Source organism: Mustela nigripes, chromosome 18, assembly GCF_022355385.1.
Source record: "Mustela nigripes isolate SB6536 chromosome 18, MUSNIG.SB6536, whole genome shotgun sequence".
NCBI classification, from domain to species: domain Eukaryota; kingdom Metazoa; phylum Chordata; class Mammalia; order Carnivora; family Mustelidae; genus Mustela; species Mustela nigripes.
Genome location: NC_081574.1, coordinates 17,593,095 through 17,611,333, shown reverse-complemented (window position 1 = coordinate 17,611,333; position 18,239 = coordinate 17,593,095).

The following is an 18,239-nucleotide window of genomic DNA, read 5'->3' as shown; positions in this document are numbered from 1 at the left end:
TTACAAATGGCAAGATTTGTTTTTTTGATGGCCGCACGGTATTCCATTGTATATATATACACCACATCTTCTTTATCCATTCTTCTGTTTAAGAACATCTAGGCTCTTCAATATAGCTATTGTGGACATTGCTGCTGTAAAAATTTGGGTGTACATGCCCCTTTGGATCACTACATTTGTATCTTTAGGGTAAATACCCAGTAATACGATTGCTGGGTCGAAGGATAGCTCTATATTCAACATTTTGAGGAACCTCCATGCTGTTTTCCAGATTGGCTGCACCAGTTTGCATTCCTACCAACAGTGGAGGAGGGTTTCCCTTTCTCCGTATCCTCGCCAAACCTGTCATTTCCTGACTGGTTAATTTTAGCCATTCTGACTTGTTTGATGTGGTATCTCACTGTGGTTTTGATTTGTCTTTCCCTGATGCCGATTGATGTTGAGCACTTTTTCATGTGTCTTTTGGCCATTTGGGTGTCTTCTTTGCAGAAATGTCTATTCATGCCTTCTTCCCATTTCTTGATTGGATTATATGTTCTTTGGGTGTTGAGTTTGATAAGTTCTTTTTAGATTTTGGATACTAGCCTTTTATCTGATATGACATTTACGAATAACTTCTCCCATTCTGTCAGTTGTCTTTTGGTTTTGTTGACTGTTTCCTTTGCTGTGCAAAAGCTTTTGATCTTGATGAAGTCCCAGTAGTTCATTTTTGCCCTTGCTTCCCTTGCCTTTGGCGATGATTCTAGGAAGAAGTTGCTGTAGCTGAGGTTGAAGAGGTTGCTGCCTGTGTTCTCCTCAAGGCTTTTGATGGATTCCTGTCTCAAATTGAGGTCTTTCATCCATTTTGAGTCTATTTTTGTGTGTGGTGTAAGGAAATGAAGCAGTTTCATTCTTCTGCATGTGACTGTCCAATTTTCCCAACCCCATTTGTTGAAGAGACTGTCTTTTTTCCATTGGACATTCTTTCCTGCTTTGTTGAAGATTAGTTGGCCAGAGAGTTGAGGGTCCATTTCTGGGATCTCTATTCTGTTCCACTGATCTGTGTGTCTGTTTTTGTACCAGTAACATACCATCTTGATGATGACAGCTTTGTAATAGAGCTTGAAGTCTGGAATTGTGATGCTGCCAACTTTGGTTTTCTTTTTCAAAATTCCTCTGGCTATTCAGGCTCTTTTCTGGTTCCATATTAATTTTAGGATTATTTGTTTCATTTATGTGAAAAAAGTTGATGTTATTTTGATAGGGATTGCATTAAATGTGTAGATTTCTCTAGGTAGCATAAACATTTTCATGATATTTGTTCTTCCAATCCATGAGCATGGAATGTTTTTCCACTTCTTTGTGTCTTCCTCAATTTCTTTCATGAGTACTCTATAGTATTCTGAGTACAAATTCTTTGCCTCTTTGGTTAGGTTTATTCCTGGGTATCTTATGGTTTTAGATGCAATTGTAAATAGGATTGACCCCTCAATTTCTCTTTCTTCTGTCTTGCTGTTGGTGTATAGAACTGCAACTGATTTTTGTGCATTGATTTTATATTCTGACACTTTACTGAATTCCTATATGAGTTCTAGCAGTTTTGGAGGGGTGTCTTTTGGGTTTTCCACATAAAGAACCACATTATTTGCCAAGAGTGAGAGTTTCACTTCTTTGCAGATTTAGATGCCTTTTATTTCTTTCTGTTGTCTGATTGCTGAAGCTAGGACTTCTAGTACTATGTTGAATTGCAGTGGTGAGAGTGGACAGCCCTGCCGTGTTCCTGACCTTAGGGGAAAAGCTGTCAGTTTTTCCCCATTGAGAATGATATTTGCTGTGGGTCTTTCTTAGATGGCTTTGATGATATTGAGGTATGCACTCTTTATCCCTACACTGTGAAGAGTTTTGATCAAGAAAGGACGCTGTACTCTGTCAAATGTTCTTTCAGCATCTATTGAGAGTGTTGTATGGCTCTTGTTATTTCTTTTATTAATGTATTGTATCACATTGATTTGTGGTTTGAGCCAACCTTGCAGCCCAGGAATAAGTCCCACATGGTGGTGGTGAATAATTCTTTTAATGTACTGTTGGATCCTATTGGCTAGTATTTTGGTGAGAATTTTTGCATCCATGTTCATCAGGGATATTGGTCTGTCATTCTTTTTGATGGGGTCTTTGTCTGGTTTGGGGATCAAGGTAATGCTGGCCTCATAAAACGAGTTTGGAAGTTTTCCTTCCATATCTATTTTCTTGGAACAGTTTCAGGAGAATAGGTATTAATTCTTCTTTAAATGTTTGATAGAATTCCCCTCGGAAACTGTCTGGCTCTTGGCTCTTGTTTGTTGAGAGATTTTTAATTACGACTTCAGTCTCCTTACTGGTTATGGTTTGGTTCAGGTTTTCTATTTCTTCCTGTTTCAGCTTTGGTAGTTTACACATCTCTAGGAATGCACCCATTTCTTCCAGACTGTCAAATTTGCTGGCATATAGTTGCTCACAATATGTTCTTATAATTGTTTATATTTCTTTGGTGTTGGTTGTGATCTCTCCTCTTTCATTCATGATTTTATTAATTTGGCTCCTTCCTCTTTTCTTTTTGATAAGTCTGGTCAGGAGTTTATCATCTTATTCTTTCAAAGAACAAGCTCCTAGTTTCATTGATCTGTTCTACTGTTCTTTTGGTTTCTATTTCATTGATTTCTGCCCTGATCTTTATTATTTCTCTTCTCCTGCTGGGTTTAGGCTTTATTTGCTGTTCTTTCTCCAACTCCTTTACGTGTAGGGTTAGGGTGTGTATTTGAGGTCTTTCTTGTTTATTGAGAAAGGTTTGTATTGCTAGGACCGCCTTTGCTGCATCCCAAAGATTTTGAACAGTTGTGGGTTCATTTTCATTTGTTTCCATGAATTTTTTAAATTCTTCTTTATTTTCTGGTTGACCCATTCATTTTTTAGTAAGATGGTCTTTAGCCTCCATGTACTTGAGTTCTTTCCAACTTCCCTCTTGTTGTTGAGTTCTAGTTTCAAAGCATTGTGGTCTGAAAATATGCTGGGAATGAACCCAATCTTTTGGTACCAGCTGAGATTTGATTTGTGACCCAGGATGTGATTTATTCTGTAGAATGTTTCATGTGCACTAGAGAAGAATCTGTATTCTGTTCCTTTGGGATGGAATGTTCTGAATATATATGTGGTGTCCATCTGGTCCAGTGTGTCATTTAAAGCCTTTATTTCCTTGTTGATCTTTTGCTTAGATGATTTGTCCACTTCACTGAGGGGGGTATTAAAGTCCCCTACTATTATTGTATTGTTGTTGATGTATTTCTTTGATTTTGTTATTAATTGGTTTATATAATTGGCCGCTCCCATGTTAGGGGCATAGATATTTTAAATTTTTAGATCATCTTGTTGAAAGGACCCTTTAAGTACTATATATTGTCCTTCCTCATCTCTTATTATAGTCTTTGGCTTAAAATCTAATCTTTCTGATATAAGGATTGTCACCCCAGCTTTCTTTTATGTTCATTAGCATGGTAAATTTTTTTCTACCCCCTTTTAAATCTGGAGGTGTCTTTGGGTCTAAAATGGGTTTCTTGCAGACAGCGTATTGATGGGTCTTGTTTTTTAATCCATTCTGATACTCTGTGTTTTTTGATTGGGGCATTTAGCTTGTTTACATTCAGGGTAAGTTTTGAAAGTTTATGAATTTAGTGCCATTGTATTGCCTGTTAGGAGACTGTTACTGTATATTGTTTCTGTTTCTTTCTGGTCTGTCACTTTTAGGCTCTTTCTTTGCTTGGAGGACCCCTTTCAATATTTCCTGTAATGCTGGTTTGGTGTTTGCAAATTCTTTTAGTTTTTGCTTGCTTGTTTTTGGAAGCTTTTTATTTCTCCTTCTATTTTCAGTGACAGCTTAACTGGATATAATATTCTTGGCTGCATTTTTTTTCTTGTTTAGTGCTCTGAATATATCATGCCAGTCCTTTCTGGCATGCCAGGTCTCTGGGGATAGATCTTCTGCCAATTTCTACCATTTGACCATTGTAGGTTACAGACGATCTGTCCCAGGCTGCTTTCAGGATTTCCTCTTTTTCTCTGAGACTTGTAAGTTTTACTATTAGATGATGGGGTGTTAACCTATTTTACTGATTTTGAGAAGGATTCTCTGTGCCTCCTGGATTTTGATGCTTGTTTCCTTCCCCAAATTAGTTCTCTGCTATAATTTGCTCCAATACACCTTCTACCTCCCTCTCTCTTTCTTCTTCTTCTGGGATCCCAATTATTCTAATATTGTTTCATCTTACAGTATCACTTATCTCTCAAATTCTCCCCTTGTGATCCAGTAGTTGTTTGCCTCTTTTTCTCAGCTTCTTTATTCTCCATCATTTGGTCTTCTCTATCACTAATTCTCTCTTCTGCCTCATTTATCCTAGAAGAAAGAGCCTCCAATTTTTATTGCACATCATTAATAGCTTTTTAAATTTCAAGTTGGTTAAATTTTAGTTCTTTTATTTTTCCAGAAAGGGATTCTTTAGTATCTTCTTTGCCTTTTTCAAGCCCAGCTAGCATCTTAAAACTGGCATTCTGAGCTCCAGTTTTGACATCTTACTAATGACCATATTGATTAGGTCTCTAGTAGCAGCTAGTACTGCCTCTTGTTCTTTCTTTCTTTCTTTCTTTCTTTTTTTTTTTTTTTTGAGCTGACTTTCTCTGCATTGTTCATTTTGTCCAGAGAAGAATAGACAAATGAGAGACAAAATGCTAAGAGGGTAACAATGATCCAAGAAAAATATACACTAGCAATATTAGAAGAGACCCAAAATCAGGGGGAGAAAAGGGGAAAAAAAGTATACGATTAGATTGGTGAATAGAATAGAGCCACACACTTGATTTTGGCTGTATTTTGGTTTGTTAGAAGAAACTGCCTCCCAAAATTTTAAAGAAAGAAAGAAGAAAATACATACATACATATACACACACACACATATATGTACATACACATACACATATATGCCCATATATACATATATGTATATACAGGTAAATGCAATGAAAGGACAGAATATGACTATAAAGATGAAAATTTAAAAAGATTTTTAAAAAGGAATTGATAAGATAAGAAGTTTTTTGAAAAAAGAAAGAAAAGAAAAAAAAAGGAGAGAATGTAATCAGGCTGGAGACTAGAAAAAGCCATATGCTAGATTTAGGGTATATTTTGGCCTGTTAGAAGAAACTGTATCCCAAGATTTTAAAGAAAGAAAAACTTATTTGTAGACAAAAAATAAGGTTAAATACAATGAAGGGATAAAATATGACTCTAACAATGAAAATTCAAAAAGATCTTTTAAAAGGTATTGATAAAATAAAATAGTTAAAATAGGTAAAAATAGAAAAGAAAAAATTTTTAAAAATTGAAAAAAATAATGCAAATTAAAAGAATTTAACTTAGAAAGACTAAAGAATTATGGGGGTGAAAAAAAGCCGTGAATTCTCTGTGCTGTATTCTCCTATCTCTGGAGTTTTGCAGCTTGCATTGATCGGTAAACTTGGCCTTGGCTGGATGTTCTTGCTGATCTTCTGCAGGAGGGGCCTGTTGCAGTGAATCTCAAATGTCTTTGCCGGAGACAGAATTGCGCTGCCCCTGCCATCAGCCAGGCTAAGTAATCTGCTCGGGTTTGCGTTCTGGAGCTTTTGTTCCCTGAACGCTTTCCGTAGAGCTCTGGAGGACGGGAATGAAGATGGCGGCCTCCCATTCCCTCGCCTGTAGGAGCGCAGAGCTCAGGCCGCCACTCCTCTGTGCGCCCTCAGAGAAAAGCGCTCAATCATCCCTGTCTCCCTGGTCTCCAGCCCCTCTCCGTGCTCACTCGGCCTGTGACTGAGCATTTCTATCTCTGGCACTCAGCCCCGTTTGGAGTCTCCAAACCCAGCAGATGCCTGCCTGCTGTTTCTCCCAGAGTGGGAAGGTGAGTCTCCCTGGATCTGCCCCTTGATGGGGTCCCTGCTCAAATAGCATTGGCCAACTGTGCTGGGGACCATGGTTTATGACATCCCTGAGCTGAGAGCTCACTCCTCGGCTGTCTCTGCAGCCGGCTTCCCTGCTCCCACACCTGGGAGCTCTGCCACATTCAGACACCACCCCGTCTTTCTGTGACCCCATGGGACCTGAGACCACATAGTCCCTGTGATGACTCCATCCCTGCTTAGCCTCTGGAGCGATGTCCCTCTGTGGAGCAGACTTATAAAAGTTTGGATTTTGTGCTCCGCTGCTTGCCGGGAGCCGGCCCCTCCCCCCACGGTCTATCTTCCTGAAGCCTTTGATTCACTTCTCCACTCGTCCTACCTTCCGGAAAGTGGTCGCTTTTCTGTTCCTAGAACTGCCGCTCTTTTTCTCTTCAATCTTCTGTTGAGTTTGTAGGTGGTCAGAATGGCTTGATAACGACCTAGCTGAATGGCTGAGACCAGATGAAATTTAGGTCTCCTACTTCTCTGCCATCTTCCCTGCTCCTTTCCTTTTTTGCCCTTTTTTTTTTTTTTAAGACTTTATTTATTTGTCAGAGAGAGAGAGAGCTCACAGCAGGGGAGCAGGAGGCAGAGGGAGAAGCAGGTTCCCCACTGAGCCAGGGGCCCTGTTGTGGGGATGAATCCCAGGACCCCGGATTCATGACCGGAGCCGAAGGCAGATGCTTAACCCACTGAGCCACTCAGGCATTGCTGGGGATTTTAGTTCTTGAGCTCAATACCAGGCACTCTGCCTACGTTATACCAGGAACCTGGAAGGTAGCTATTTCTATTAACTCGCCTTCATTAAGTAGGAAAACTAAGGCCCAGCGAATTTAAGTAACTCTCCTGAGATCACACAGTAGCAGAATGCAGAGTCTTGATTCAAAGTCAGATCTGTTCCCAAAGCCCAGGCTACTTCCCCCGACACCGGACTGCAGCTCATAGCAATCAAATGAAAAAGGCTGATAGTCCTACCTCAGGGACTTCTGGTCTTGCTTCCTCAGTTTGCTAAATTAAACTTCAGGGCCTTACCTGGGGCCCTGCAGAATAAATTTTGCAGTTTGCAAGCATAGCCCTCAATTTGGTTTGACTGCCAGGCCAACCGCCTTATTCACAGGCGGGTGGTAACAAAAGGATAATTAGGTTCATGGCAGCTGTGGCTCAGGCTGCAGGGAGAATGGTTTTTAGCCCCCCTCGATGGCTGCAGCAGAATGGGCCGGAAGGAAATCTGGGGAGGTGGAGAGGGAAACCATAGGGCTAGAGAAAAGGGAGGAAGACTGGGGACAGGTGGGGAGGAAGGTTTCTGAGGCTTTTGCAGGGTAAAAGGGAAAGGCCACACAATGGATGAACAGATGCCAAACATCTCTGTTTTCAGGAGGAAGGCAGACATGGAAAGAAGTCATCGGACCCCAAACAATTCTCAAGTACACTCTATATCCTGAGACAGCCTAAAAAATAAAGAGGAAACAACCTGCTACACACACAGTGGAGGCAGGAAATTTCATGGTAAACACAGAGGAATTCATTTACTCCAAAGTGCTTTTGGATGGGGATAGGGCAGCTAGCAAAGTGCTGACTTCTCTGGCCTTGTCACAGCGTGGGGGGCGCAGAGCTGTGATGGGGGAAAAGGGTGTCACACTCGGGTGTGTGGTTTGTGTAGGGGTGGGAGGTTTCCTCGTGACTGAACCTCATCCTCTCATCTCTGGGCACCCCCGTCTACAGCCTCCAGCCAGGGCTGGCCCTTGTCACACAGTGTGTGAAGCTGTGATTCTTACAAGATATCAGGACAGAGGTGGTGACTGGGGATGGGGGGAAAGAGGAGGGCGGTTTGCCAGTGGGTCATCTGGGATATGAATTTTATCTTCCACTGACCTTTGTGCTTTGAGGACTTCTGGGATCTCTAGATGGATGATTTTCTCAAGGGGTTCTTACCAACCTCCAAGACAACCTACCCAAACACAAATTTGCTTTAATTCTAATTCACTCCAATTTAAAACATGAATATGTGCCATCTGGCATTTTTATAAACGAGAGGAAATATTGCAGAAGTAAGTGTTGAAAATTCCAAGGTTCCCAAGAACTCTGGGAAGGCACGAGTTTAGGGTTACGAGGATTCTGGAAAATTTTCTACTGGGATCTGTGCTTCTAGTGTTTTTCTGATCACTGCTGGCTACGGAACAATGATGCAGAAGAGAAGCATTTCCGGACTCTGTGCTCATGTGGCCAGCTGCCAGCAAAGTTCTCCTCTTCCTCTTCCAGGGCAAGCAGAACGTGGGCTGTGACTGCCCTCCCAGGGTGCTCGGGGGCCCCAGATTTCCAGCCCCTCTCTATCTGCCAAACACTTAAATGTATTTCATTTCATTTCAATTTCAAATGTAATGCCTTTAACATGCATTTGTTTAAATCAGACCTTTGATTAAGAGAACAAGAATTGGAAAAAGGAAAATCATTTTTATATCTAAAGAAACACTGGAGAAAAGAGGTGATAAAGAAACAAGACAAAACTATGAAGAAGCTTATATAATATGGCTCTCCAAAGTGCCTTGGCCAAAACACTAGTCTGGGACCAAATACAACTGGAAATTCTGACAAACTGGGGACAAATCTGGAGACTCTGATAAAAGTCGATGAGTCCCAGTGCTCACAAGCATGCTGAAGGCTCTGACAAATCCTTCAGGGAGGAAAGCTGGCAATGTATATTGAACCTGGCATTTCCCAGACTGACCTGAGAGCTGGTGTTTCCAGCAAAATTGCATTTTACTGTATGGCAAGGAGTAAAGGTGGAAAAAAAAAAATAGCTGAGCATGATTGAAACCTTAGAAAAAAAAAGCCTAGCAGCATGGGGATGTATATTATGCATAGTTTAATTTTGTATAATGTTTGGGCCCCATAGAGAGGAAGGGCAGAAATATTTTCCTAGGACAGGACAATTGGAAGGGTGCCTTCTTCTACACAAGACTAGAAGCAGGCCACAATGGAAGAAGTAGAACCAAACGGAAGAGATGAAATCAAACAGTTCAAGGCTTATAGGAAAGGTATGAGGGTGTACCGAAACAAGTGTCTTGTACGACACTCAAGTGCTTCACCTAATGCCAGCTCTAGTACTAGATACAAACCCACCTGTGTTAACGTTGTGTCCAGGTTTGAAAGGGACAACTATATTTTTTTGGTTAATTTTTAATTTTTTTATTTTTTTAAAGACTTTATTTATTTGAGAGAGAAAGCACGAGCAGGGGGAGAAGCAGAAGGAGACGTAGGCTCCCCACTGAGCAGAGACTCCACCCCACCCCCACAACACGGGGCTGGATTCCAGGACCCTGGGATCATGACCTGAGCTGAAGGCAGATGCTTAAACAACCGAACCATCCAGGTGCCCCTGAAAGGCAAAAGCTCTTACTTCTTTCTAAAATAGAGGAGTTTTGACAGAAACAAAGAGGAGAACATCGAATAAGGGTGGAGGCTATGAGGGGAGTGATGCAGCCACAACTTCAGGGACACCCAGAGCCACCAGAGGATGGAAGAGTCAAGGAAGTCTCCTCCCTTGGAGCCTTCAAAGGGACTCTGTCCCTGCTGATGCCTCGATTTTGGATCTTCAGCCTCCAGAACTGTAAGAGCGTAAATTTCAATTGTTTTAAGACCAAAAGAAAATGAGACTTGAAGAGTTTTTTCTTTGGAGGATCAAAGTTCATTCATTCACTCACTCATCCATTCTTTCAATATGATTGATTCAATGCCTATATGTGCCAGTCAGAGCTGAGGCTGTGAAGTGAACAAGCCAGGATCTTCCTCGGGGCGGTTCTCACTCTGGACAGAAGAGCGATGGCAGCATAGAGCCACAGGCCGCCATGCTGGGATCTTTCATAATGGGATGACGGGGGCTGCTGGACTGAACTCAGAATGGAACCGCCCTGTAGCTTATCTGCTTTGATCTCAACAGCAACTAGACGGTGTCTTCTCAGCCACTGAAGCAAACCGGCAGATGGTTGTATGACGGTTTATAAAACCAAACATCAACGACTGGGCTTGGCAATCTATCTCTTTTCCTGAAGGCTCTGGAAGCAGATATCAGACAACACTCTGGAAGATGCTGAAAACATTAAAAGATGAAATGCGGAAACTCGGGATCTGGCCCTGGCACCGTCCCACCGTGTAACCTCTGTCAAAGCGCCACATGGAGATCGTTCGAGGGTCTCACAGGAGCACTGGGCAGAATGGGGGGATTTCAATTGCTCCTTCTATAAGTGGAAAAATAGAAAGTGACTCACAAAACCTTTTTCTGGAGATAAAGAGTTTCTATCCAGTCCCATGTCGGGCACTGATTTGGGGAATTTGGCCCCCTTCACCAAGAGAATGTGTCGTCTCCTTGTTCCTGCCCACATTTTAATGTTGCCTGCATTTTAGTCAATGAAGCTTCTGTCTCCCATACAAATGCTATCCATCATAAAGGGATAATTGCAGTCATGGGGAAGGCACTTATGTCTTTAGTAATCACATCCACACCGCTTGGCCTAATCCTCTAAAATAAGCTAATCCTGGGGTACCTGGGGGGCTCAGTCTGTTAAGCGTCTGTCTTTGGCTCAGGTCATGATCTAGGAGTCCTGGGATGGAGTCCCGCATCAGGCTTTCTGCTCAGCGGGGAGCCTGTTTCTCCCACTGGCTTTGCCCTTCCCCCACTGCTCGTGTTCTCTCTCTCTCTCTCTCTCTCTCTCTCTCATGTTCTTTCTCTCTCTCTTTTTTTAACTTTTTTAAAAAAATTTCTTTTCAGTGTAACAGAATTCATTGTTTATACACCATACCCAGTGCTCCATGCAATACGTGCCCTCCATAATACCCACTGCCGTGCTCTCTCTCTTAAGAAAATAAACAAAATCTTTAAAAAAAAAAAAAGCTATTCTTAAACCATAAATCTCTCTAACTATGCATATTACCCTAGGGACACTCACAAACAACGAGTAACAGCCTGAGAGTCACCAAAGGCATCTCACTAAATTCAGCTGTCACCAGCATCCGCTACGATCCCAGTTTCAAAGGTTGTCTGTTGGTGGCGCTGCCATGGACATGTGGGAGCTTGAGAGCCAGCCTGTTCCTGAAGGAACCAGGCTGAAGTTTCCATTCTGGGTCTAGTAAGTAGGTAGGAACAAATCCCGTCCGTAGAGTCCTGGCAGGTTTCCCTGCTCTGCGAGTGCGGAACAAACAGCACCCACCACACTTGCCTTCCCCAAACAGCCTGTTCATCATCCTCCTGGGTTCAACTGAAGTTTCACAAGTTCAGAAAGGTCCCCTCATGCACCCACAGCCCTGCTCATCTAGAGCCTTCTTGTCGGATTTCTTCAGAGCTGTTGTCGCCATCTGTTATCATTTCCATGTCGATCTCTTGTCTTGTTTGTAGTCTGTCTCTGGGTCTGCTTGTGGAGGAACCTAAAGAAAGACAGGAATCGTAGGATCTGCACTCGGGTTTAGGAGATCCAACCTGGTAGTGGTGCGTGAAGCCGATCTTAGGGCTGAGAGACGGCCTGAGTAGACCAGAGAAAGGATGACATCAGCTGTCTGGTGAGGGGGCCGCAGTAAGAGGCTGCCTGAAGGAAATAAGGAAAGGGAAGGAGGTGAGAAGGCCATCAATGAAAATAGAGTATGAAAAAAAAAACAAAGGAAGGGTATGTGGATGACAGAAGTTAATTTGGTTTTAGAAATTTTGCTCTTGTGGGGCGCTTGTGTGGCTCAGTGGGTTAAAGCCTCTACCTTCGGCTCAGGTCATGATCTCAGGGTCCTGGGATGGAGCCCCGTATTGGGCTCTCTGCTAGGCGGGGAGCCAGCTTCCTTCTCTCTCTCTCTGCCTGCCTCTCTGCCTACTTGTGATCTGTCTGTCAAATAAATAAATAAAATCTTTTAAAAAAAAAAAAAAAGGAATTTTGCTCTTGAGATGCTGCTGTGTGCTGTGCCGTCCCAGTGCAGTTGTCCACCAGGCAGGCGGATATGCGGTCAAGAGGTATATAGATCAGGGACGCCTGGGTGGCTCAGTTGGTTGGACGACAGCCTTCAGCTCAGGTCATGATCCTGCAGTCCCGGGATCGAGTCCTGCATCAGGCTCCCAGCTCCACGGGGAGTCTGCTTCTCTCTCTGACCTTCTCCTTGCTCATGCTCTCTCTCACTGTCTGTCAAATAAATAAATAAAATATTTTTTAAAAAGAGGCATAGATCAAAGAGCTGGGTATATGGCAGTAGTAGTTGAAACAGCGGAAAAGAGTGTTAAGGGAGAGAGTGCTGAAAAGCAGGAATTAGCTAACAATCTCTGAGCACGGACATTGTACCAAACACCATGCTAGTGTGAGGGCCTAGAAAACACCAACATTTGCAAGATTAAACAAGGAGGCAGATAGCTGAGACCAGCAATCAGCAAGGGCAGATAGCATATCTGCCCACTCTTCCTCGCTCTCCCCACTGCAGACATCACTAGTCGATTGTGACAATTTTCTCAGAATCCTTCCCAACACCATGCTCTAGGAAGCAACACTAATTAATCAGATTTGGTTCTTTAGAGAAAAACTCTTTGCCATTTTGGTGCCACGGGAGCCAAGAGAAGAAAGGCCTGCACAGAGGAGAAGGTAGGTGGGAGCCATGTTTTTAAGCTAGGGACACGGAAGAGAATACAGCCCGAAAAAAGCCAGCTGGGCTCAGTAAACAGAAGGTCTCATGGACCTGTAGGAGAGCAGCAGGACTGTGGTCAGACTGTAGGATTCAAGCAGATGCTGGCATTCCTGTCTTCTCTCTGCTTAAGGGAGAACTATGCTTGAAGCCCGCAAGTTGAGACTGTAGCTGGCAAGTTCCTAGTAACCCACGGTGATGCTTTATCTCAATAAATAAAAATAATGAGATTTTGAGAAGCAGTTAACAATTACATTTGCTCTCTGTGGATAAAATTTCACTTAATTTTCTGAACCCATCTTAAGAGTACAATAAGCACTTTTTCTCTAATATGTATTAAACAGGTCATATTCAGTAAGCATTTTGTTTTCATATTCCACAATTGCATTTGGGAGCCATTGGAAAAGCTTTAAAGAAAATCCCCAAATGCAAGTGACCGCCGGTGCTGGAAAAGCATATATCAACAATACCTTCTGCTTTCCATATCTACGACATTTGCCATAAAACACATAGGACAAAACCAGGGATGGCCTGGAAATGGAGACTGTGAGGGATTCGATCCCAGGAATCATTCTGGCTCTGGCTCTAGTTGGGTTTGACCTCGGGCAAGTTGGTTAACTCTGTAGTCCTTTGTTTCTTCATCTGGAAAATAAGAGTCCTGGCCGTGGGCACTCTAGTGCAGAGAAAGTCTATGATTCATCTGTGGCTGACCCACCTTTACCCTGCAGGCGAGTCCTCATGAATAATTTATATATCCCAGTAGGTCAGCTCTGCCTAGAATCAAGTTTCCCCTACTTGTCTGCTTTCAGAGGATTTAAAATTCCGTGTCCTCTGCCATCTAACAATATACCCAAAGTCTGTAGAGGTCAGAGTTGATGACATCCAAGGGGCTTTCAAAGTCCAACAGTTCCAGGAAGGGACCCATCAATATTAATTAAATGCTGGCAGATCTCGGGATTCCTTAGTTATTCTAAAAAATGCACGAGCTCACTCATCGTGTGCCCATGAGGAATTTGGATATACCTGTGGATCTGGTTACTGTATCAGTTGGACCACATCCAATGGCCACAACACTCCGCTTCCTGAATTTCAAGTGTGCTCATACTAACATTCTGATGAATACCTACAGAATTAAGTGAGCTCCTAGCCAAAACCATCACAGTCATTGGGTAAACTGGGAAAAGAACAACACACGATTGCAGTGTCATTATTAACCCTGAGTGATAAATCAGCCACCGGGGCTTCCTGCTGGTTCATGCCTTCCTTTGAATGTTATACAGTGAAGAGTGGAGAAGGGACCCAGAGAGGGGGAAGAGGGAAACATCTGGAATCCATCCAGAGATGAGCATCCCTCAGAGCTGATATTTTTGCCTCAGGGATGGGTGAGCTCTCAGCTCTTTGGTCCCTGGACTTGTCTTCTGCTTCTCTGCTTTCTTTTTTATTCTTGGCTCCAAGATCTGCTTCCTCTGTCTGTCCATCAAAGGCTGGTATTCCTCAGGATTCTGTCTTTGCTCTTCCTATATAGCTAGAGTGTTTTCCCTTCCAAGGCTCACTCATTTTTCTGGACTTAAAAATGCCTCTGTTGGGGCTCCTGGGTGGCTCAGTCCATTGGGTGCCTGCCTTCGGCTCGGGTCATGAGGCTGGGGTCCTGGGATCAAGTTCTGCATCAGGCTCCCTCCTCAGTGGGGAGTCTGCTTCTCCCTATCTCTCCCCCCATCAAATAAATAAATAAAAGTCTTTAAAAACATGCTTCTGTTGCTGATGAGACCAGCACATCCTCCTAGTCCCTGAGCACCCCCGCTGGGAGCACAGAGACGGGGGTGGGGGGAGCACGAGTCCACTTGCCTTCCAGCCACTTGCGGTCTAACGCTCCGCGAGGGGCACCATCAGCCAACCCGTTCTCCGAGCTAGAGACCCAGACACACTTCAGACTTCTTCCCTCTTCCCCTAACAGGGGATCGCATCTCTTCTGACTTCCCGTTTCCTGGCTGTCACCTTCTCTCCATCTCACCTGCAGCTGCCTTCACTTGGGGCTTTGATCGTCTCTCACCTGAACTCTTTCCACAGCATTAATTCATGTTGCCAACCGCACCTGTTCTCTCCACTGCAGCCAGAATGATCTTTCTCAAGTGAAAATCACATCTTGGGTTTGTTTGTTTGTTTTTGTTTGTTTTGCCATGTCCTTTCTTGGCTCTATAAGCTGAGTCCTTTATTCCGACCCCTGGAACTTCTGGCTTCTTCCTATGGCAGTTTCAAGCCCCTCCACCGCCTCCACCTTATCCTTGCCTGGATAGCCTCTTCCTCTGTCTGGTGGGCTGTTATTCAAGCTTCAAGACCCAAGGCAAGTTTTACCCGCTCTGTGAAGACAACCCTGACCCCAGCCCACCAGCCTCTTCTCCACAGGCCATACTGTGCCTTGCTCTTGCCTCCAGCTCTTACTGGCCTTCGGTCGGGGGCCGTTGCAGGGAGACAGAGGCTGGGACTGCAGTCATCTGAAGACTCATTCGCACGTCTGGCGTCTGGACTGGAACGTCTGTAACAGCTGGAGCTGCTCAGGGGGCATCTCTCTCTTTCTGCACTTCTCAATGTCAGAATAGCCTGACTTCTTCCATGGCTGCTCAGAGATCTAAAGGTGCATGGAGGGAGAGAAGAAGAGGGGGAGAGAGACAGCCAGAAGCCATTTAGCCTTTTGTGACCTGCTCTCAGAAGTTTTGCAACACTGTGTCAGTCCAGGCCATCACTAAGGCCCGCCCGGGGACAGAGGAGAGGACATAGACTCTACCTCTTGATGGGAGAGTGGCAAGCTTCTGGAAGAGCATGAGGGTCTGGAAATACTGTTGTGAGCATTTTCGGAAAATAACCATCTGTCACACTTTCTTCATTAATGAGGTTTCATCTTACTGTGAGTTCTCAGTTATTATCATCCACTCACCAAGCGCCCTAGTCAATAATATCCCGACACATCTGTGACAGATGGACTTTGATGATGGAAAAGGCCATCCAGAGCCACCCTGAGGCATCCAAGCACCTGCTGAACCACCACAGGGCCAGAGATCTTTTCAGTCACCCATGGATGATATCCACTAGGAACTAAAGGAACTGGGGAGGCATTTGGGTTCCCAGTCTGTTCGGCCACAAACTAGCTTTGTGGCCTTGGGCAGCCTGTAGGTCATTGGATCTTCATATCAAAACCAGGGGCTGACCTAAATCCTTCATGTTCCGGGGTTGGACTGGTATAAACCTGATTCTGCCAAGTCCCATGGTTACCATAGAGATGTCTTCCACTGTGGGGCTCTTAATCTGGCTTGTTTGTGGGCATCTCCTCTTGGTGGAAACCCAAGGAACCACACATCTACCAGCCATAGACACCTGGTCTAGGCAGAAGTGGAGAGAAATCATCCCGAGGCAGGGGAGTCACTGGAGGGGGATGAGTATGCAGAGAGAAGAAACAGAAGAGACAGAGAAAAGGCAGCTTGATTAAAAGGTTGTTAAAGTTGGCATTGGCTTAGCGTGACCAGGGCCGGTGACCTCGGCTGGTCTCCTTGGTAAAGAGAAGGAAATTTTAATAAGCCTTACTTTAGCTTGCGCCTCTCTCTCTCTGCCCTCCCCAAAACAGCTGTTTCCCCACTTCTAGGTTACAATATTTAACATAAATACACAATGTTTGCTAGGCCAATTTATCCCACGGAGTGGACCCTCGGGTGGTTGGAATTAAATCAGAATTTTTGTTACTGACTTGGCTTGAGTGGATACTTGGCCATCTGGCTGAAACGAGAGGCATATTTTTCTGTTGTGCAAGTGAATACTAATAATAAAGCTGAAGAATTAAACATCAACTTTGCATAAGAACTTGGGTGGTTCAGAATTTTAGGGAAAAGAAGCAGCCTGTTCATTGTCACTTAAAGCAGTGGTTGTGTGTGTTCTTAGGGTCTTTACCTTTTTGCTGGACCCATACAAATGGCCAGGAAAATAACTGTATAGAGAAAGAATCTGATGAAAATAGTCTGAGAAGAGTGACAGCAGTCTCTACCAAGACAGCCTTGCAGCTTCCGTCGGTTCTGCTCAGTGCCGTTGACAAGCCTCGCATCCCATCAACCCCTAGGGATTATTCATTTCAAACCATATATATTGGGTGCTTTCCAATAGGTTCTGTACTGGGGACATAGCCTCTAAGCAAATGTTCTCCCCCACTGAATTTATTGTGTCCCTTAAAGTGATACATGTATATTAAAGAAAATTTGGGGGGAAAATCTAATATAACTGCTGGTAGCATTTTGATGTAGTTTCTTCCTGGGCACATAAAATATGTATGGGGTTATAATAATGTTGAATATAAAACATTTTATTCTGCTTTTTCCAAATGAGGCCATTTTATTAACACTGGCAGCTAGGATGCAGCAAGGCAGAGGGAAGAGTTTCTCGGAACTTTCCAAAGTCCGGAGCAGGTTGATAAATCAGTGCAAATGAGGGCCTTGAGTGTTTTGAGAAATCACCTTAAGGGTTTTATTTGTTTGTTATTCTAAGATGTTCACCACCCCTTCCTCCCTCATTCCCCACAACACAAACCCACTGCAGTATTGTCCAGGGGACAATGAGCTAAAGATATGCTAACAGTTCAGTCTGACCCTCCCCCAGCCCCACCTTTAGACAGTTTCTCCTTCTTTCTTTCCTTCCTTCCTTCCTTCCTTCTTTTAAATTATAGACACAGTTTCTAAGGAGTTGGCTGCTAAGCTAGCTCTCTACCTCCTCCTGAGGACACAGGTGGTCTTGCTGGGTTACAGGCCAAGAGCCCCCACCATTGGAGGAGCTGCCTTTCTCTCTCTCTCCCTTTTCTTTTTAAAGCCTCTGGTGCTGCCTGGGAGTGGTGATTCTTTGAGTCTCTAGTTCTGCTCCATTATATCATTCAGGATTGCCTGATGGAGTGTTGCATCAGATGCTGAAGAAGCCCTTCCCGCTCTGTTCAGATATCAGTTGTCAGCACAAAAAATAATAAAAGCCTACAAATACTTCTTTGCTGGTGGGGAGTAGGGAACCCAGTCCAAACCCTTAAAACAATGCCAGCTTGCAGCAGTGTTCAGAGCCTGTGAGGACACGCCCCTGACGCCTCCGCTGAGAGTGGGTCTTCCTCTGTAATTCTCATTTGATTTACCTGGGCACCAGGTGGGCGGAGCTTGGAGCTTGTGCAGGCCGGGAGCCCTCTATACAGGAAGCAAATAAATGAATAAGACAGAGCTTGGCGCAAGCTTTTTGGAAGGGTCCCAGGCAAGAGAGAGGCCTCTTCTCTTGACTTTCTTAAATTCCCACAAACCCACCCCTGGTGTGACCTGTACAGTCCTGCTTTATGGGGGATGACCTCCCAGTCTCCAAGTGTCCCCAAGTCAGAGGGGTCAGGATGGAGCAGGAGGACACTGCCCCCCCCCCCCGCCCCCGGATCGACTGGTATTTTCAAAATGAACATAAGCAAAATGCCAGAAGGAGTTCGAGAAAATAAAAATGATGTGAACATTGTCAGGATTCCACAGTCAAGTGTCCGAGTCTGCAGAGAGGAGTGGAAGCACCCAAAGGAATTTCCACACTAGTCCTGCAACCACTTAAATGGCACAAGCTACATTACAGCCCCAGAG